The sequence below is a fragment of the Temnothorax longispinosus genome, chromosome 2, assembly GCF_030848805.1.
Source record: "Temnothorax longispinosus isolate EJ_2023e chromosome 2, Tlon_JGU_v1, whole genome shotgun sequence".
In the NCBI taxonomy this organism is placed as follows: domain Eukaryota; kingdom Metazoa; phylum Arthropoda; class Insecta; order Hymenoptera; family Formicidae; genus Temnothorax; species Temnothorax longispinosus.
The window spans coordinates 1,736,148-1,757,756 of record NC_092359.1 but is presented as its reverse complement, the minus strand read 5'-3'; the positions used below and the strand labels follow the sequence as shown (position 1 = coordinate 1,757,756).

Sequence of the window (21,609 nt, the reverse complement as noted above, 5' to 3'; positions counted from 1 at the left end):
AGATAAAACACCAGAAATATTTAATAGAAAATCTCCATGCCAACGCTAATTGTTCGCTTTCCCCGCGACGGCGATCACTATATGAACATTGCCTCGGGAACGCAACGTCTAAATTTTTTGTGTAAAGTACAGCATTTTTATACTCTTGGTCTCTTTTTAACGTTTAAATTATATAGTCGGCAAGCACAGCTGTTCGTGTGCTCGAGGATGCGATCGCGCGCGGCGTTTTTCTAATCTTCGCACTTCCGTAAGTACGAGATATAAGAGCGTGCTGCGCCTTGCGCAGACATCCGCGGCATAACATATTATGTAACCTCTTGTGTGGCTATTTTCCTTCAGCACGCCTTTTTCCTTCCTCTCCTTTTGCGCACCCTGAATTTTAAATTTGCTGCACGTGTCGCAGCATTCTTTCTTGCCATTTTCGCAAAATGTAAATTTTATCGTACGCGCTTATATGCGTTCCACGTATGTTCAAGCTGGTCTATTTTGACATTCGTGAAATTGAGGTTTTGTTAGGTTTTGAGGGTCATGTGTTTTGTTTTCATTATCGCACGTTAACGATTCGAGCGCCTGCGAATTACTCCATTTGTGTCTCCAGAAACATAAATACGTATTCTCTATAGACTCTCTAGAGTATTTGAAGAAATAAGATTTTTAGAATCTTATTATCGCTGTTAAATATTAAAGGAATTTAAACCAATTGCAATACCTTAAGTTAAATAACTTTTTTTATTTTTAACTACCATGTGTGTCAAAATTTATTATTTTAACACAAAACGGTATTATTTTAACTCCATTGGTTCAGTTAAATTAACATGCATAAATTAAAATGCATTCATTATTATGAAGTCTATAAAATATCCAGAACTTGTCGCGAAAATGTGCAAGAAAAGCCCGATCGTTTCGTTGCCGGCCTAAAAGGCGATTGTTCGCGGGCGCGGATCGTCGGCCGCGGAAGTACCGCGACGACGACGACCACGACCGTTCTCCAGCGACTCCAGCCAGCGGTGGGACCACGTGACCATGTGACCGCGGTCGCGGGCATCGCGCACGCGTGATGCGGTCGATAATGTACGGTACGGGTGAGCGGGGCGAAGTACCGTGGTCCCGCCGCGCGGCCACCGCTTCCACCGCCGCCACCATCACCGTCGCCTCCACCTCCACCGTCGGCCGCTCAGCTGTTTCTGTTTACTAAACAAAGGAGCCAGTTCAACGCTGGATGGCGAACGGCGCGTTCGCGCGCAACGCCACTCGTTCTCCGCTCGAAAGATCGACGACGACAACAACGACGACGACGACGACGCACGTTCGAGCTTCGAGCCCGCGCGACGCCGTGGCCGTGAAGTCGCTGACGCGACGCGACGCGATACGACGCGACCCGCGGGTAGATCGTCTCAGCTCGCCTGGCTCCGCCGCATTGGGCCGCATGCGAGGGAAATAAAGTCCGCGGAGAGTGTGCGACTATACTCCGACGGCAACCGCGGCCACCGCGGCGCACCGACCACGGAGAACGCGGAGCGGCGGCCCGAGGTCCGAAGGGCGGCGCGCAAACAGTGAGTAAAAATAAATAAGCGACGTTGGCGTCGCCAGGGCCAAGCGGACGCACGGGCGGGTGGGAAAAACCATTTGCTCGAAGATCTCTGGCTCGTTTACCGATGAAATAAAACTGACGATATTTTATTGAGAGGATTCAACATTCCACGTATTATTAATGATTACCGTAATATGTTTTTCACAAGTACATTACTGATTTCGACTTTTTTCGTATTAAAGGAAAGGTTTCTTGTAAAAATGAGGATTGCAGGAGTCAGACGCGTCGAAAACGTTATCAGGAACCTCGTTGATGTCTATAGCAATGATCGATGACGCGATATCACGATGCAGCTACCTACATCTTGCTACTTTTACTATGACAATCGAATATGAATGAGTATCTTCGTAAATTTTACACTATTATTCCAAACGACTTTATTATGCATCCGCGTCTCTCTTTTTCTCTCTCTCTCGTTTACATAATATCTCCCCCAACTGAAACTGTGTGCAAAAAGCTGTTTAATGCGCCGCGAGGATAGACTTCGTTGCACAAGGGCATTAAATCATCGCGAATGAAAGGACTGCTGTCAATGGAACGTGAAACTGATTAGATCTCAAACGCGTCTTAAAGCGCAACTCTACGCGTTTCGAAACGATGTGCCGTAAATGTCAGAATAATTTGCAAATTATCACAAATTATCACACTTCAGTGATATTCCGCGGTATTCCGCATTAAAATGCGCTCTCCAAAAATTTGCAGATTTTACATTCTGTATAACTTTCACCTTTTTGATTTTGTAATTTAATTTGAAATAAGGAATACCACATTGTACGACGACGCCGAGTATTCTCATTGTGCAACAGAAAGGGAGAAAATGTAGGAAATTCTGTTTTTCCTTATTCTTATCCGTGACTTATCTCGATATTGCCGATATCGGAATAAATTCAATGCTAATTGCCCCTCTCGATTAAAATATACGGTGTCCATCAATCTTTAAGTCGCATCGGAACCGAGTTGCGCGAAATCTGTAATTAAGCGTGAATTATTCCTTTCCCATTTCGACCTTGTAATCTTTCGGTTGCCAAGGTTGCGTAGGAGTATGCATTCTTTGTCTCCTCCTTCTTTTTCTCATGTGGAAGTGCAATCGGAGAATTTGTTAAACGATTAAACGAGGCGGTCCTAAGCTGACGCGTTGGAATCCGATTACGCAATTGACGATCGAGCGCAAAGAGACGCGTCTTTGCCAGTAAACGATTTCGCTGAAAGTTGCGTAAGCCGCTAGAATACAATGACACGAATACGAATGAAGACCGACACAAGCTCCAATGTTACCTATCTGGAACATTTCTCAAATTATAAACTATTAATGTTATAAACTACTAATGTGACTATTAAAAAGTTACGAGCTATTACATAAATTATATATATTTTAGCTGCAGTCGTAGGCGTCTACTTTCTACTTCGTTTAAATATTATGCAACATGTACCGCGGAGTTTTGCTCATAGTAAACGATCCTAGTAATAATTAAGTCGCTTTGGAAATATAATTTCCGGCGTTTAATAATAAAAACGCCGAATTAATCGCGTAACACGAGATTTACGATAATTTACGAAAATTTTACACGCGAACGGAGGAATCTCAATCTTCTGGACAAAAAGGAAGAAGAAAAAAGAGAAGGGTATTCGGTTTTAAAACGAATGAAAGTTAATGGAAAGGTGGTTTCTCCGTTGCAATCATAAACGAAAATAGTGCAATCGATTTACAGTCCAGCAATAGCCAAGCCCATTGCAAAACAGGAGGATTGAGATATAAAACGTAGATATAAGAAGCAGAAATCGACCATGCACGACGTGTTTTTGTGTTCTCTCTTTTCTCTTACATATATATATAGATATATATATCTTGAATAGTTTAATATATCACCGAGAGGATGACCGCGAACGAGCACGGTTGTATAAAGTCATATAGGACAAAAAGGTGTGTGTGAAGCTAGCGTCTCATTTTGCGGAAACTCACAAATTATTGAGAGTTCTGACTTCCTTTTCAATAGTTCTAGAGTTCCTGCTAGTTTAAACAAATAGTTCTGGCTTTTAAAGCCAAAAAACGCGTCAGTACAAACTGAGACGCTAGGTTCACGCAGCGTCTCACTTTGTCCTACACAAGTTCCACTACTGTATCTCATCAGATTTTGCGAGATCTAATAGTTCTATAACAGTTCTATAAAGAGTTCTGCCATATAAAAGCAAAAAAATTAATTATAAGGTACTAAAAAAAATTACAATGTAACGAGTATACCGAGTTGAGACGCCAGTTGAAATCTCGGAGTTCCGATTTATGTAAAATATTTTTCGAGTAGTTCTGAGCATATTGAAGCATTTCTTAAAGAGTTCCGAGCGTTAGAATATTTGTGTTATAATTTAAAAAATTAATATTAACCGAAAAGTAATCATGACGGAAAACGATGAAACGCTAAGCGAAATCTCGGAGTTCCGGTTTATATAAAATATTTTTTGTATAGTTCTGAACATATAAAAGCAATTTCTAAAGAGTTCCGGGCGTTGGCAATGTTGTAAAATTTTTAAATAAATTAATAACGCTCGAAAGTCAGGAATTCATCGAAAATAGGTGAGACGCTGGCCGTATTTCGACAGTTCTGCGAATTTTATTATAATTTTCGTACAGTTCTGAACGTGTTCTAACGTTTTCTAAAGAGTTCTGGCGATAAACATTATTTAATCATTTTTAAAATAATTTTTATCGCTCGAGAAAGACGCATTTACGTGTATACGGGTGAGACGCTGTAGGAAATCTCGGAGTTCTGGCTTATATAAAATATTTTTCGTATAGTTCTGAACATATAAAAGCAATTTCTAAAGAGTTCCGGGCGTTGGCAATGTTGTAAAATTTTTAAATAAATTAATAACGCTCGAAAGTCAGGAATTTATCGAAAATAGGTGAGACGCTGGCCGTATTTCGACAGTTCTGCGAGTTTTATTATAATTTTCGTACAGTTCTGAACGTGTTCTAACGTTTTCTAAAGAGTTCTGTCGATAAACATTATTTAATCATTTTTTTAATAATTATTATCGCCCGAGAAAGACGCATTTACGTGTATATGGGTGAGACGCTGTAGGAAATCTCTGAGTTCTGGCTTATATAAAATATTTTTCGTATAGTTCTGAACATATAGAATGATTAAATAATGTTTATCGCCAGAACTCTTTAGAAAACGTTAGAACACGTTCAGAACTGTACGAAAATTATAATAAAACTCGCAGAACTGTCGAAATACGGCCAGCGTCTCACCTATTTTCGATAAATTCCTGACTTTCGAGTGTTATTAATTTATTTACAAATTATACAACAATGCCAATGCCCGGAACTCTTTGGAAAATGCTTCTAATATGTTCAGAACTACTCGAAAAACTTTTTATATAAACCGGAACTCCGAGATTTCGCTTAGCGTTTCATCGTTTTCCGTCATGATTACTTTTCGGTTAATGTTAATTTTTTAAAATATAACACAAATATTCTAACGCTCGGAACTCTTTAAGAAATGCTTCAATATGCTCAGAACTACTCGAAAAATATTTTACATAAATCGGAACTCCGAGATTTCAACTGGCGTCTCAACTCGGTATACTCGTTACATTGTAATTTTTTTTAGTACTTTATAATTAATTTTTTTGCTTTTATATGGCAGAACTCTTTATAGAACTGTTATAGAATTATAGATCTCGCAAAATCTGATGAGATACAGTAGTGGAACTTGTGTAGGACAAAGTGAGACGCTGCGTGAACCTAGCGTCTCAGTTTGTACTGACGCGTTTTTTGGCTTTAAAAGCCAGAACTATTTGTTTAAACTAGCAGGAACTCTAGAACTATTGAAAAGGAAGTCAGAACTCTCAATAATTTGTGAGTTTCCGCAAAATGAGACGCTAGCTTCACACACACGATAAAAAGCTACAATATTCACGTTTCGCGGTCAGGAAGGTCTTGCAATGTCATTTATATTGCGACAAATTTAAAAATTCGTTATAAGGTATACGAGGCAAAAACGCAGTTGTTTATTCTTTCGTAAAAATAATTTAGCTATCGCAAAAGATAATTACAGAAATTTTGCGCGACTCTGAAATCATGGAGGAATGATCAAATTGCATTATGCGGCACCACGTTGTTCTTTTTTTCTAAACTGCATTCTCATTAGGCATCTCGCTCGTTACGCTCGCGCTCGACAGTCGACACGCAACGCGGCCGATGTCGCGTTATTCGTCGCGTTCGTATTTAGACACCAACGTGGCCGAACAACGCGGGCACGATGCGCGCGCCCAGGTTTTTTTTTTTTTTTTTTTTTTTCGACAAACCAAAGATATCGGACGATATGGATTACGGCTTCAATCGCCGATACCGTGCGACGCATGTGTAATGGGTAATAGATAAGATCCGCGCGGGTTTCTGCGTGGATCCCCTCCCCGGTGGGGCTCGTTCCTCGTACTCGCGCGTCATCGTCGAACGGTGGCGACGTAAATCGTAGCCGCCGCGGTTCACTGTAGGAAAGAGCTATAATATCGGCTCTTCGCTGATTACACATCCGTCGAGCGGTATCGACAATTAGATCTAAATGCAAGATGCCGCCGGGAAGCGACGTGCAACTCACGTTGTTCTACAGGGTGATTCAGTTAGTATCAACGTCTGTCGTCGCCTTTTTTTTCACGACGGCTGACGGTGGAACAATGACGATGGAACAATGACAACGAAACCTTTCGTGCAATTGTTATATTATATAATTATTATTGTACGATTATTATCCCGTAGGCCGTAGGAGCAAGACACTCGGTTTTTTTCTTATTGTAAAACGCAGGTACGAGCGACGCGCGCGGTCGCCTTTATGCGGGCGTTACGCGCGACAGCCACGACGGCGATTGCGGTCAACCGCGTGTATATACGTCAGATATGTGTGTTACAATCGCAAACACGTTACAAATGAAATTTTATCAAATGAGCGCAAATTGAAGTTCTCCGCTATCTTTGCATCGAGATAACCAAATCGTTGCGTTTCACCACGAAACGCAAAAACAATCGGATGTTTTATCGGTGCCAGTGAAGTATTTAGCAACAAATATGGCGCCGTGATTGCGTATTAATTCTCCGATAATTAGTCCTGCCCGATGACTCAGTGCTCTTATCGTTCTTGTTTTCACTTATCTACGTTGCCTGATGCCAGATTTCAATTTCACTGCATTCGACGTACCTGTGTACGGCGTTAGAAACAAATGGCGCTTTCGGCCTAAGACGGAATCCACTTTCTTTACCTCGCGAGGAGCAACACAGGAAGTTTCGAATATTCATCCGGCAGAAAATCTTACGGAGTCACGCTATCTCTTCTAAGCTATCTCTTCAACGTTACCTCTTCTAAGCTAGCAGGACCAAATTGGCAGAATCATACCGGACCTATCAGAATATTTAGTACCCATTTAGTACTATTTTGTACCACTAATAACAATTTTGTATCCTGTGCCATTTCGGAGAAAATCGTGGCGGTGCTACCTTAGCATTAAGCTAGAAAGACCACAAGAAAAAAAAAGAAAATTAAATACAGAAATTTGAAGGACTGAATTTGTACTAATTTGTACCATACAAATAAACTTAATATATTCATCCCTTCTGCTTCAAATAGCTCCTAATAGAACTCAGTCCTATTAGTCTCAAGAATAAAATACTCGTTCTCATCAGCAGAATCAATTGCTACTTGTAAACTCGATTCAGGATAATTTGTATCACAAAAATATGAAGTTTCAGATTTTGTACCCTAGCCGTTTGATGGAAAACTACCCCCGATCCCTAACAGTCTCAAGAGTGAAGTACTCTTTCTTTTTATTTTAGTGTTCAGAATTTAGTAAACAATATTTAGTCGTAAAATAATTTTATTCATTCTCTCTCTTAAGCCAGGAAGATGGGATGGTTTTCTTGCGAAGGGGTTGTAGCTCAATAATCAAAATGCGCGTATTTTAAGAGTTTATTCTTAGAGTTTATACGCTATACGAATTATATCCGCGATACGATATATTTAAATTTTTCTCAACATTTTTCTCTTGAGTTGAATCAATTAAAGGGTTGTTTCGGGGTTAAGAGGATGAGATCAAAAATCGAAACTATATCATTTTGAAAACTCATAAATAGCTCCTAATTCTGCCGTAAAAATCAATTCAATATCTATTTTTAAACGTTGACTCAGCCCCCCATAAAAAATATTAAATTCCTGTTCAGTGTGACGAGCTCAAAAATTTTAATCTGCAGGATATAAAAGTTCACAAATAGCTTGTAATTTTGCGCTATTTTTTTTTAATTTCTGCAAGGTGGGGGGGGGGCCAGCTCAACAGGGGTCTTACCAGTATTTGGGGCGAACACGAAGCAGTTCAGATTTACTGTGCTTTCATCTGAATCTGACCGATCGGAACCGATCGCTTGCAATTATTTCATTTTATTTTTCCTGTCGTTGACATAGCTCTAAAAATTCGCGAAAGGATATAATCTGACGGGTGTGTGAAGCTGGCACTCCTACTTTGAAATTCGATAGTTCTGATTAGAGAGTTTCAGCTTCTTTTCGAAGAGTATCTACACGATTTATGTTGACGAGTTCTAATGCTGTTCGCTTGACTAGCGCTCAATTCCTGATATTACGAGATCGCAAGGTCACGCTATGCTACAGGTAATAAGGGAAATATACACGGAAAAAAAATGATGTATCAACAGCATCATTTTTTGCCAGCCATTCTATTAGTCATCTTATGCCGGGTACTCACTAAGACCGTGCAACGTGCAACGCAACGATTGCTGCAACTAGTGAGTACGTCTTATTTCGGAACACATAGTGAAAAAATTGTAGCAACCGTTGCGTTGCACGTTGCACGGTCCTAGTGAGTACCCGGCCTTAGGTTTTGCGGCGAAACGCAACAGGCAGAGTATACTAATGTCCAGCGGCCATAAGTCAACCGCGAATTTCTAACACACGTATTTGCGTTGAGAGTACACTAAGCTCATCTTAAATCGGAGATATAATCACGGAGGGAGTTTGTTATGCCGGATACTCACTAGAACCGTACAACGTGCAACGCAACGGTTGCTGCAACTAGTAAATACGTCTTATTCCGGAACAAACACATTGTGAAAAAATTGTAGCAACCGTTGCGTTGCACGTTGCACGGTCCTAGTGAGTACCCGGCTTTATACGAGTAATATTGATATAAATCTCACAGCATCGATATATACGCGTATTAAAGATGCAATGATAAAATTATCGTTGCATTTTTAATAAGCAACGATAAGATTATTGTTAAACAATATCAATGAGTAAAACGCATAATTTAATGCATTAAGTACAAATAATCATGACGAATTAAAAAGTTAAAAGTTACGTGCAACGTGCGTCGGACCTACTACCCGTAATCACGCTGGCCACGGCGGCCTCGCTCCCGTCCACATTGTTAACAGTGGCAAGGCTACTACCTTTTGTGAATCGTGGCAAAAAGGAGCGCGAAAAAAGTGGCGGATCCGTGTTAGGATCCGGCGATCCGAGTGGCTCGAAAACTGCGCTGGTGCGAGCACTGTCGTATTGTATCGACCGAGTTAGGCTGTCTTAGGCCTTTGATTCTCTGCACGAGTTCCTTTAGGCCTAGGGTTAAAGTCAATTAATCTGGTAATGCGAATATATAGCCTCTCCCAGTCAAGTCATGCGCCCACCTCCCAGTGGTCTCGCTGGAACGTTGCAATGGGGCTGTTCTGATTCAGTACGGCTCGGTCGCAAGATCTGATGTCGACTGGTCGGCGCGCTCTGCAGTAACCAAGCGACGTCAATGGCGATCTGAATGCGCCACTAAGGGCCTGTAGTAATACAGGCCCAAGTACCGCTGTCCATGGTGAGTTGTGGGGCCAAGAAAGAGCACGGTTATCTGGGGAGCTCTCGGCTGTCAATCCGTTTGCTCTCCAACACGTAGTAAATATGAAAAAGTCAAGAATGAATCTTCATGCCCGGGTTCTCGGATGGTCACGTGCAAGCGATGCGAGAGTGGTGACTCGGTTAGTACGGAGACACCCAGTGAGTGCATAGCTGGTCCCTTGAGAGTAAGAGCCAGTTATCGGGTATAGAAACGATTACGCCTCTTGATGCACGAGACTCGTGCCGTGGCCCCCAGTAGCCTTCTTCTTCTTCTTCTTTGATTTTATGGCACCTAATCCTCCTCGGGATCACATAACGGCCAAGAACAAGTCGAAGATAATAAATACAGACTCGAAAGATTCAATCTAATCTCGGCGCTGATGGCATTAGTAATCTTCAAAAATTATTCAGGACAAAACACGTCCGAATATGTCCACGGTCTCCACGAGATTTGCCCCCAGTAGCCGTGTCAAATTAAAATAGAAACAAATAGTAATAAGTTATTTCGTGAATGGATATCCATGTGTGTCAAACGTAGTGCACTGGCATTGCGTTTCAAGCATACCCGGCGCCGGGGCTCGACTCGCAGCGGTGGCGGGAATCGCGTCCGCTTCTCCCACGTTGCAAGGCCAGCCAACTTCGATACCCCGGCAAAAATAAAAAATAATCACATGCTTAAATTGGTCTGGTGACACGAATATATAGCCTCTCCCAGTCAGGTCATGCGCCCACCTCCCAGTGGTCTTGCTGGAACGTTGCAATGGGGCTGTTCTGATTCAGTACGGCTCGCTCGATCACAAGATCTGATGTCGACTAGTCGGCGCGCTCTGCAGTAACTAAGCGACGTCAATGGCGATCTGAATGCGCCACTAAGGTCCTGTAGTGATACGGGCCCAAGTACCACTGTCCATGGTGAGTCGTGGGGCCAAGAAAGGGCACGGTTATCTAGGGAGCTCTCGGTTGTCAATCCGTTTGCTCTCCAACACGTAGTAAATATGAAAAAGTCAAGAATGAATCTTCATGCCCAGGTTCTCGGATGGTGCACGCACGATGCGAGAGTGGTGACTCGATTAGTACGGAGACACCCAGTGAGTGCATAGCTGGTCCCTCGAGAGTAGGAGCCAGTTATCGGGTATAGAAACAATTACGCCTCTTGACGCACGAGACTCGTGCCGTAGCCCCCAGTAACCTTCTTCTTCTTTAATTTTATGGCACCTAATCCTCCTCGGGATCACATAACGGCCAAGAACAAGTCGAAGATAATAAATACAGACTCGAAAGATTCAATCTAATCTCGGCGCTGATTGCGTTAGCAATCTTCAAAAATTATTCAGGAAAAAACACGTCCGAATATGTCCACGGTCTCCACGAGATTTGCCCCTAGTAGCCGTGTCAAATTAAAATAGAAATAAATAGTAATAAGTTATTTCGTGAATGGATATCCATGTGTGTTAAACGTAGTGCACTGGCATTGCGTTTCAAGCATACCCGGCGCCGGGGCTCGAGTCGCAACGGTGGCGAAAATCGCGTCCGCTTCTCCCACGTTACAAGGCCGGCCAACTTCGACACCCCGGCTAAAGTGATAGATAATCGCATGCTTCAATGAGCTTGGAACTCTTAAGAAGGGTCGTTCAGCGTCAACACGTGAGATTCGTGAGATAACTATAATATGTCTATAAACCTTTTATCCTTTCTGCCATAATTCACAAAAGGTAATAAGCGATTCACAAAGTGTAACAAATAATGTTCACATGATAATTTTAAATGCCATAATCTACTTTACACTAATCTACTTTAAAATAAATATTAACTCATTACGCGTCATTAATCCATTTATCATAACTTTCTCTTTTTCCTCATGTGTAAAATATATTATTCTTAAAATAGTTACTGTTGGTGACGTACAACAAATCTTTTGATATAACATACTGTTCTTCTCCATAAATTTCACTGATTTCTCATCCTTAGACTCAAATTCAACGGTCAAGTCTTCAAAACGTTTTACCCCTTTAAATACTACTGTGGATGATTGTAAATTCATACGTACAGTTTTATTTATTAGATCGTGAAAAATTTAAACTCAAGATTTTATAATTCTCTAATGATTCGATAATATTCCAACAACTTTCGCAGATAAAAAAATTATTTTATATACATTTTACATTAGTGATATATATTAACATTATTTAGACCTTGATAAAAATATGTACACGGAAAGAACGATTTTGCTGAAGTAGGTATCTAAAAACAAAACAAGTACCTTCCGTCGCCAGTAAATAATTCAAAACAACAGTCGTTTTGGTTCGACCCAACTGGCCAAATTATTATTATATGTAAAAATATTAATTTAGCCAGTTGGGTCGAACCAAAACGACTGTAGGTATCTAAAAATTTAGCTAGATACAGATCTAAAAATAATTTTGTTGCACCATCAAAATAATTATAGTAAGTCGCTAAAATATAATAATGCTGTAAAAAATTTTGACATTTTAGCAATCAGTTTAGGTGTTCTACATAATTATTTTGATGATCCAACAAAATTACTTTTAGATCTGTATTCAGCTAAATTTTTAGACACTTCAGCAAAACCATTCTTTCCGTGTGCTGCATATATACGGTTTTTTAAATAAAAATATGAATTATATCAATTTCTTCCTTGTTATGCAGCATCGAGAATGCAGCAGCGCAGTGCTGCTTGTTAACCCTAGGTATACACAGTGAAGTCTCCAAGACCCCAGCTCAACTTCCTTTTTTTCGCGTTTCTGCACTTTTGTCCCCTATATTCTTTTCTTTTTACTCGTATATCTTGAAACTCTTAAGCCCCTTGCACAATGCCAGGCAACAGGCAATAGGAACAGGAAATAACCAAAAAATCGTTAATTACAACCTAAAAAATTCGAATGCTATGATTGGTTGGCAATAGGCAATAGGCACATAATTTCCAACGTGACGGAAACTCTGTGTCTATTGCCTGTGTCACTGTTTATTCTGCATTTATACATGATTTCTTATTTCTATTCCCTGTTCCTATTCCCTGTTGCCTGGCATTGTGCAAGGGACTTTAGGAGTGCGTTCGGTGAACAACAAGGATAAATGATGCATTATGCGCATCATGCGTGAAACGGAACGCATCGATTTAATTCTATCGACTTTTATACATTATGGGCCTATTCATGGATCGATTCTCAATCGATTAAAAAAATAAATAAATTAAATTTTTGCTGAAGTTACGATAACAAATGTGGATGGGATCTCAGAGACCTCACAGAATTACACTCTTAAGCATGTACTGCGTAGTATCTCCAAATTCGAGGTACTAATTTCTAAATGGAAATGACATTTCAAGTTACATACTGCTAGGAGATACTTTTCCCGGTACAGTATAGCACAAGGTACGGAATACACACGAGGTACTGATAAAGGAGGAGGTACCGATTGGAGGCACCGCATTTATAAATTCACGGTACAATTTTTTAGGAGGTACAGTTTTTAGGGGGCTTCCCGTATGTACCCCGTACATACATACCTCGTACGTGCATATGTACCTCGTACAAATGTACCTCCTACATACGTACCTCGTATACGAGGTACTCGGCGTCAACCATGCATGATCGCGACATTTGTTGAACAAAAAACATTCGCGAATAGCAGTGGCATAGCCACTAGGTGGCATCGACGCGGACGTTTCATATCGTTGCTCGAACAAAGAATTCTTACACCGTTTTATACGACTGTTATATTATTTACGCAACTAACATAAATATGAATATATTCACAAACAGTGACATTCGCGGAGTATTTCGCGGTGCGTGCCGGGAGTCACAGTGCGAATGCATGGAATACATTCGCAAATTAGACAGTGATACAGCAGCAGCAGCAGCAGCAGCAGCAGCAGAATCGTTTATTTTGTGTATATAATGTGGTCATCCACCGACAAAACATGTATCCGTTATTTGATAAAAAACTGGAAGAAACAAGTAATGCAGGTATGTAAACTCTTAAGCATGTGTCGCCAAAAATTGTAGGTACGTAATGTACTTCCTGACTTCGAGGTACCATCTTCCCTTCTATTTTTGATGGTACTTATGTCCCTCGTAATTACGTAGGATTTTTATTTCAACGTGTATCTCCAATTTTTGGCGACAAATGCTTAAGAGTACATTATGCGGTAAGCATGTATCGCCAAAAATTGAAAATACGTAATGTACTTCCTGACTTCAAGGTACCATCTTCCCTTCTATTTTTGATGGTAATTATGTCCTTCGTAATTACGTAGGGTTTTTATTTCAACGTATACCTCCAATTTTTGGCGACACATGCTTAAGAGTGTATTAAAATAATTTAGATAAATGATATTATTGTAGATTTATATTTTTTAAGTTATCATTTGAGTTTTTGAAAACCACTTTTGCCATTCGTCATAAACTTGGGTCAAATTATATTATTTCGAAAAAATAAAATGTAATGATCGCAAGCTATCAGTCAGATTTAGATGAAAGCACAGAAAATCTGAACTGCTTCGTGTTCGCCAAATACTGGGAAGACGAGAAGACTGTGCAAGAAATCAAAACCAGCGCCGTAAAACGCGACGTCGTTTTCTCTCGAAAAAATATGCGGCGTCCCGTCGAACCAACGTCGAATTTTTTCGACAAAACCGTCTCGTAAAATTTTATTTCGCGCTCGTCACGATCAGAATAATTCGATCGGAATAATCGTACTTTGCACTTGTGAAAGTATAACGTGTTTGTGAAATTTAGAAGTGCCATGTAAGATCGATGGACTGTCTAAGTGACAACATCACGAATATGGTTAGCCCCCAGGTTAGCCGTGTGAAACAATTTTTTAATTCGACCGCCAGCACCTCATCTACGAGAAATACGGGGTGCTGACAATTTCGATCGTTTTCTTCAGAGTTCCCAGCAGTTCTCACATAGTTCCGAGCATTTAAATACGTTTTGACAAGAGTTCCAGCTATTTACTATTTTTAAACAATTTTTTAATCTGACCGCCAGCACCTCATCTACGAGAAATACGGGGTGCTGACAATTCCGATCATTTTCTTCAGAGTTCTTTAAAACTCTTGTCAAAACGTATTTAAATGCTCGGAACTATGTGAGAACTCCCGAGAACTTTGAAGAAAACGATCGGAATTGTCAGCACCCCGTATTTCTCGTAGATGAGGTGCTGGCGGTCAGATTAAAAAATTGTTTAAAAATAGTAAATAGCTGGAACTCTTGTCAAAACGTATTTAAATGCTCGGAACTATGTGAGAACTGCCGGGAACTCTGAAGAAAACGATCGAAATTGTCAGCACCCCGTATTTCTCGTAGATGAGATGCTGGCAATCGAATTAAAAAATTGTTTAAAAATAGTAAATAGCTGAAACTCTTGTCAAAACGTATTTAAATGCTCGGAACTATGTGAGAACTGCCGGAAACTCTGAAGAAAACGATCGGAATTGTCAGCACCCCGTATTTCTCGTAGATGAGATGCTGGCGGTCGAATTAAAAAATTGTTTAAAAATAGTAAATAGCTGAAACTCTTGTCAAAACGTATTTACATGCTCGGAACTATGTGAGAACTGCCGAGAACTCTGAAGAAAACGATCAGAATTGTCAGCACCCCGTATTTCTCGTAGATGAGGTGCTGGCGGTCAGATTAAAAAATTGTTTAAAAATAGTAAATAGCTGGAACTCTTGTCAAAACGTATTTAAATGCTCGGAACTATGTGAGAACTGCCGGGAACTCTAAAGAAAAAGATCGGAATTGTCAGCACCCCGTATTTCTCGTAGATGAGGTGCTGGCGGTCAGATTAAAAAATTGTTTAAAAATAGTAAATAGCTGGAACTCTTGTCAAAACGTATTTAAATGCTCGGAACTATGTGAGAACTGCCGGGAACTCTGAAGAAAACGATCGAAATTGTCAGCACCCCGTATTTCTCGTAGATGAGATGCTGGCGGTCGAATTAAAAAATTGTTTAAAAATAGTAAATAGCTGAAACTCTTGTCAAAACGTATTTAAATGCTCGGAACTATGTGAGAACTGCCGAGAACTCTGAAGAAAACGATCAGAATTGTCAGCACCCCGTATTTCTCGTAGATGAGGTGCTGGCGGTCAGATTAAAAAATTGTTTAAAAATAGTAAATAGCTGGAACTCTTGTCAAAACGTATTTAAATGCTCGGAACTATGTGAACTGCCGGGAACTCTGAAGAAAACGATCGAAATTGTCAGCACCCCGTATTTCTCGTAGATGAGATGCTGGCAATCGAATTAAAAAATTGTTTAAAAATAGTAAATAGCTGAAACTCTTGTCAAAACGTATTTAAATGCTCGGAACTATGTGAGAACTGCCGGGAACTCTGAAGAAAACGATCAGAATTGTCGTCAGCACCCCGTATTTCTCGTAGATGAGGTGCTGGCGGTCAAATTAAAGAATTGTTTAAAAATAATTAAAGGCCGGAACTGTCGCTGACACCTATCAGGAACTGTAGAACTCTTCGAGAACTATAGAATCTCATGGTAAAAATCAATTTTTTTGGAATTTGAGGTGCTCGCAATCAGATTAAAAATTTGTTTAAAAATACTTAATGACCGGAACTATTGCTAAATCTGATCAGGAACTGTAGAACTCTTCAAGAACTATAAAATATCATGTTCAAAATTAATTTTTTCGAAACATGAGGTGCTACGAAAAGTTAGCACCTCATATTTTCAAAATTCATTTTTTTTAACTAAATCAACGGAACTCTTTCTAAAAATTATCAGGAACTGTAGAACTATTGCGGGTGCAAATAGAACTGTTGATAAAACTTTCGATTTTTGAAAGTGAGGTGCCAACTTCACAGAGACTATTTTCGTTCGGTCTAGGTCCTAGAAATATATAAAGAGAAAGGGAGGGTGGGTGTTAATTTGTGAAGTCGCACAATGGCCAGGTGTTTCTTTTATGGGAATAGAGAATATGTAAAAATTTGGGTACGTTCCTTAAAAACGCCCTTTAAGGCCCCTTGGGGCAAATAAAGTACCGATTCTAAATATAAATCTAAATGTAAATAATTTAATTTAATACAAATTTCAAATAAAAAAATTTTTTTAAATCAATACCGAAAAGACTGTAATTTGCCCAATTCCGATACTTTTGTTAGCTAGAAAACCGAAACAGAAACCGAAACCTTTATTCAGTATTGAATGGCATCTATTCGTATGTCATTGAGCATTACCCGTACTATAGAACCGCGGATAAAAAAAGCTGGCAAAGTTCTGTACGGAATACATTGAGTCAAAAATTCATTAAAATAAAGAAAAAAAAGCTGGGGAAAGGTTTCTTCTGGAAGATACATCCAGACGATTTTTGAAAATGAGGTGCCAACTTTACAGTGGCACACGCAGTATGCATATGTAAATAATTTAATTTAATAAAAATTTCAAGAAAATTTTAACAAAACGGAACCGGAAACAAACTGTAAGTTGCGCATATATTATAAATATTGCCTTGAAAAGGATAGGCTCGGAAATGGATAGATTCTACTAAAGCCTAAAAAATATTTTTGTAAATAAAAGTGGTCAGACACTTCCCTCCCCTCCTCATTACTCAGGACTACTAATTGTCAAAATACAAAATATATGTGAAAAATAGATCTATAATTTTAAATTAAAGTCCATTAATGCTTTGCACATAATTATTGATACAATTATTATCATAATTACGTATTAAAAGTAAATCATTAAATAAAAAGCTGATAATATGTAAATAATTTAATTTAATACAAATTTCAAATAAAAAAATTTTAATAAACCGGAACCGAAATGACTGTAATTTGCGCAATATCGATACTTTTGTTAGCTATAAAACTGAAACAGAAACCGAAATCTTTATTAAGTATTTTAATGGACCGAAACCGGAACCGAACCGATATTTTACTGGCTGCATGGATTGGTGGAAAATTTAAACCATGAGCACTAAATATAAACAAAAAGGTATATTTCCGAGCGTTTACAACAATAGCTTCCTAACAATAGCTACACGTAGTTGTCCAAAAAAGTTCGCACGAGAAGTTTAGTCTAACTAACTATTAATATAACTATTATTAATATAACATGCCGATTTTACGATCCATCACCATCACCCTATTATAAAAAAAGTCACTCACCGACCGATGCGCAACGGGCGGAGTTAGTCAGCCTAAGTTCCGATGATTCTGTAACACAAAAATGAAAGATTCATATTAAATAGACGCTCAAAATAATCAATGTTTCAAAAAATAATTTTTACACACTTCTACGTCGTCTTTTAATTAGATTTACTAATATATAATTTATCTACTTATTTCCTGAGAAAAACCTTTATGAGAATAAACTTTTATAAAATTTTAAATAAACGTTCGGTTTCTCAAATTATTTCTTGCTTATCCGAGATAAATCGACGCGAATAAATAGAAAAAAACTATTAATTTTAAAAATAAGAACGAACGCTTACCCCAAGGTTGCTCCGTCGGGGCCCGATGCCTCCCAGGCCTCCTCCTCCTCTCCACGATTCGCCAGGTCGCGGTCGGCCAGGTCCTTCTCCGTTGCAGCGTTAATCCGTACTCCGTTGGCCGGTTGGCGCACTCCGCACTCACTCACGAACGTTCACGAAAATCGATTATAAGATCGCGTAGCTTATGATCGCGCGATATTTTCGACACTTTGCACGACACTCCCGGCATTAATCTCGCGGCGAGTACTTGATTACACGGCGACGGAAAAATTACGGCGGAGAAGCTACGAACGAAACTATACGATCTGCTCGATGCCGTGCCGCGATGTCCCGCAGGGAGACGACAACATGGCGGAGAGAATTTCGTAAATCGCACTGTTAACTTCACTCGCGGACTCGCCAACAGCAACCGTGGCGTCGCGTCACTACTCACTCGCGACTTTCACGAAAATCGACGATAAGATCGCGTCGCTTATGATCGCGCGATATTTTCGACACTTTGCACGACACTCCCGGCATTAATCTCGCGGCGAGTACTTGATTACACGGCGACGGAAAAATTACGGCGAAAAAGCTGTACGATCCGCTCGACGCCGCACCCGTGCCGCGATCCGCGATGTCCCGCAGGTAGACGAACATGGCGGAATTTCGTAAATCGCACGGCCAACTTCACTCGCCAAAAGCAACCGTGGCGTCGCGTCCACTCACTCACGACATTCATGAAAATCGACCGATATCGTCGCTTATGATCGCGCGATCTCCGCGATATTTTCAACACTTCGCACGACACTCCCGGCATTAATCTCGCGACGCGACACGTACCTACTTATTTACACGGCAACGGAAAAATTACGACTGATTACGACGAAGAAGCTGCGCTCTGCACTGATGTGAATAATGGAGCGCCGGAGCGCGGGAGTCGCGGGACGCGGGCGCCGCGCCGCGGCTAACGGCTTCTCGTCACACTATTTGGTAGGGACGAAATGGGGGCTACAGGTAACTAGGCACGGTGCGCGCTCGGTATGCGTGACGTCAGCACGCCTCGATACCACTCCTCTACCCCCACTACTCGTGTTTACCGCGGCGCGCACGACCGCGCTTGGCGCGCTTTAACGTCATGGCGTCATGGGCGTCAATCGGATCGTATAGTTTCGTTCGTAGTTTCTTCGACCGCGACGTAATTCTTCTGTCGCCGTGTAACTAAGTTTCTTAGTTACCGCGTCGCGAGATTAATACCGGGAGTGCCGTGTGCCTTTAGTGTCGCGCGATCATAAGAGGAGACGATATCGACGATATCGTCGATTTTCGCTCGTGAACGTCGTCGCGTTGTGAGTGAGTGCGACAATGGACCAACGGAGTAACGGAGGACGATCTAGGAGAGGAGAACGGGGCCTGGGAGGCATCGGGCGACGGCGGAGCGACCGTGGGGTGGGTAGTTGTTAATTTTCTTATATTATAATATATTATATTTTGCCGTCCTGTGTGTCAGTTCTGTGGTGGACTCCGCCACTTTCGTGGTTTTTAACTACGGTGCAATTTCGGGTCGAGTCTTATCTCCGGCGTATGCGAGATATTACGTCGCGAACGTTGCGTCTCTCTCTTATTCGCACGGTCGCAATATTATTTGTACAATTTTTCGCGGATGAATTATGCGAACTAGTTAGCACGGAAATATCCAGCCGCTTATTGCGGCGCCGGCGGCCGCGATTGTTTTTTACCTTTTAAAATCAGATATTTGTTAAAATAATGTTTTAAAAACGGGCAATAATTATTTACTTCGATAATTATTTACTGTCGATTATCTTGGACGTAGCTTTAATATAAAAATATTTCTTTTGTTACAGATCAACGCAGAATTACAACTCCGCTGTTGCGCATCGGCCGGTGAGTTATTTTTTCAGCAGAAGGGATAAATATATGTATTAAATTTATTTGTATGGTACAAATTAATACAAATTCAGTCCTTCAAATTTCTGTATTTAATTTTCTTTTTTTCTTTTTTTTTCTTGTGGTCTTTCTAGCTTAATGCTAAGGTAGCACCGCCACGATTTTCTCCGAAATGGCACGGGATACAAAATTGTTATTAGTGGTACAAATTAGTACAAAATGGGTACTAAATATTCTGATAGTTCCGGTTTGATTCTGCCGATTTGATCCTGCTAGCTTAGAAGAGGTGCCAACGTTTGATCTGCAACATAGCAGTAAGCTGCCGTTAAAACGCGCAGCTCTAGCCGAGCTCAAAAAGGAGAAGTCTGCCGCGATGTATAGCGTTCCAGTGAACGGTCCATCCGGTATACACCAGGTGTTCCAGAACTACTGCGCAGCACTTCAGCGTGGCACGATTGTTCTGCAAATGTCGGATCGTGAACAGGCTTTGATCCCGCGTGCTTTAAAAATTAACAGGCTGTGGGCCGAGGATTAAATTCGACTTTTTCACGAAAAGAAGTGGAATTTGAATCTATCGGGGGGATCTATCGTTGAAAAATCGCGCTCTTTCTCTCTGGTGATCTTCTCCATGACGCTCTGTATGTATCTCTTTCTCGTCTCGGCGCCGCTTTCTTATACACATCAATTTAATTGCCGCGAGGTGTTTTTAGGAGTCGAGAAAGGAACCAAGAGAAAGAGCACTGAGAGCACATCGTCTAATTGTGTACGGGATGCTTCCGAAGTTGATTATATGGCAAGCGAGGCAAGCGCGATCGAAGATACCACTTATCGATTATTCTGATAATGGCAGCTGTGTTGTGTTGCAGACTTCAGAAAAATTTTACCTCAGAGATCCACGAATAAATTAATTATTTTTACTTGCATTGATAGGTTTGTGGGGCCATTCAAATATTACAGAAGAGACATTCCGTTATCTTCGCGCGACGTAACAACAGAATATGGCTGCGTTCCGATATTCACTGCAAGTACTGAAAATCTATAGTTTACGTAACGTACACTATAGATTTTCAGCACTGACGACAGTGAATATCGGAACGCAGCCTACGAATGATAAGAAACGTGAAACTTATCGGTGTCCTCCGGAACTCTATATCGTGCCGCTTTTTAAGCTGCGCATTTAACATAACTTCAACAATTATACGTGTCGCACAAAAGATATCTACGTTCTCTCGCTGATCGAATTGCGAGCGACAGCGACTTCAGAGTTCGCGTTCCGCACGGCCTGATCAGGCCTGATGCAACAAAGGTGCAGACAGAGGCGGGCAAAGGCAGGAGAGATATATAGGTATACTGGTACGTGCATTCACACAATGCGCTCTCGAGTCTCGGCTCGGGGCTCGGGTCGCGCGAGCAGAGCGCACGCCGCACGGGCAACCTTGAGGAAGCGAGTAATATTCCGCTAGCTCTCGGCAGTCTCGGCTCGCAATTTGCGCAGCAGAGGAGCAGGCCGGACTTTCGTCAATGTTTTCAGACGCCGAGGCGGAAAAGTGGCGTTCCGCTCCGACGCGTTTCGCGCTTTTAGCTCTCATTTCGCGACCGGTGAAAGGACACGACGCGCGCTGCGTCAAAGCTCCCTCGCTTACCTAATCCGTTGTTTCATTTCCGCGATGCAGCGTCCCCTGACAAAAGGAGAAGAGGGGCGGGAAGGAGAGGAGGCGACACAATGTTTATTGTGCCCTGCAATGTTAGCGATGGCATATACATCATCGCTCTCTG

General features: G+C 41.0%; 1 protein-coding gene across 3 annotated transcripts in view; it reads left to right on the top strand.

The window, feature by feature from the left end:
• Nucleotides 1–1,388: 1,388 nt before the first annotated feature.
• Mlt (tubulin folding cofactor E like protein mlt) overlaps nucleotides 1,389–21,609 on the top strand; it is a 31,345-nt gene continuing 11,124 nt past the window's right edge. The window contains exons 1-2 of one of the 3 annotated variants that reach the window (XM_071771226.1): nucleotides 1,459–1,553; nucleotides 19,791–19,830. The gene's annotated coding sequence lies outside the window, so the exon portion shown is untranslated. Of the gene's footprint in view, nucleotides 1,554–19,204; nucleotides 19,375–19,790; nucleotides 19,831–21,609 lie in introns of those variants that run through there. The other 2 variants (XM_071771227.1, XM_071771228.1) reach the window with 2 other exon arrangements.